Raw genomic sequence first — 983 nt, forward strand, 5'->3', positions numbered from 1 at the left:
TAGCCTAGGCTGTCACCTTTTTTTGATCCTCTGCTGTACCTGCTTTATTTTGTGTCTCTTGGCTTATCAAATCTTTAAGTATATCTTTTTTGCAGTCAAGACTGTGGCGAAGTTTTCGAACAGGGAGAATATTTAGATGAGTATATTGAATTTATGGAAGGGTAAAGGCTCCATTACTGATACTTCATAGACTTGACTTGTCTTGAGAACTGTCACTTACAGTTCTGTTAAATGAACATTGCATGTTACTGATTACTCAAAACTTGGTAACACTTAACTTGACTTAAGCCCCCATTACTGATACTTAGCATAGACTTGACTTGACTTGGCGTAAACTTGGCAACTTAGCCACGATTATACTCCACTTGGCGCATAAAATCTGGCATCATAATCAGCGTTGAAATTTATTTTTAAATAAATGTCAATTTGTATGACAAAATGTCAAAATGAAATGGAAACAAACAAATGGCATCTCAAAATGTAAACGTCACTTAGAACTTACATAGAAAATCAAAATTCAACAGACTTCTAAGTCAAGTTAAGTTTTGAGTAATCAGTAACATGCAATGTTAATTTAACAGAACTGTAAGTGACAGTTCGCAAGCCAAGTCAAGTCTATGCTAAGTATCAGTAATGGAGCCTTTAAGCCTCCATTACTGATACTTAGCATAGACTTGACTTGGCTTGCGAACTGTCACTTACAGTTCTGTTAAATGAACATTGCATGTTACTGATTACTCAAAACTTAACTTGACTTAGAAGTATGTTGAATTTTGATTTTCTATGTAAGTTCTAAGTGACGTTTACATTTTGAGATGCCATTTGTTTGTTTCCATTTCATTTTGACATTTTGTCATACAAATTGACATTTATTTAAAAATAAATTTCAACGCTGATTATGATGCCAGATTTTATGCGCCAAGTGGAGTATAATCGTGGCTAAGTTGCCAAGTTTACGCCAAGTCAAGTCAAGTCTATGCTAA

The sequence above is a fragment of the Eurosta solidaginis genome, chromosome 5 (assembly GCF_040869045.1).
Source record: "Eurosta solidaginis isolate ZX-2024a chromosome 5, ASM4086904v1, whole genome shotgun sequence".
NCBI classification, from domain to species: Eukaryota; Metazoa; Arthropoda; class Insecta; order Diptera; family Tephritidae; genus Eurosta; species Eurosta solidaginis.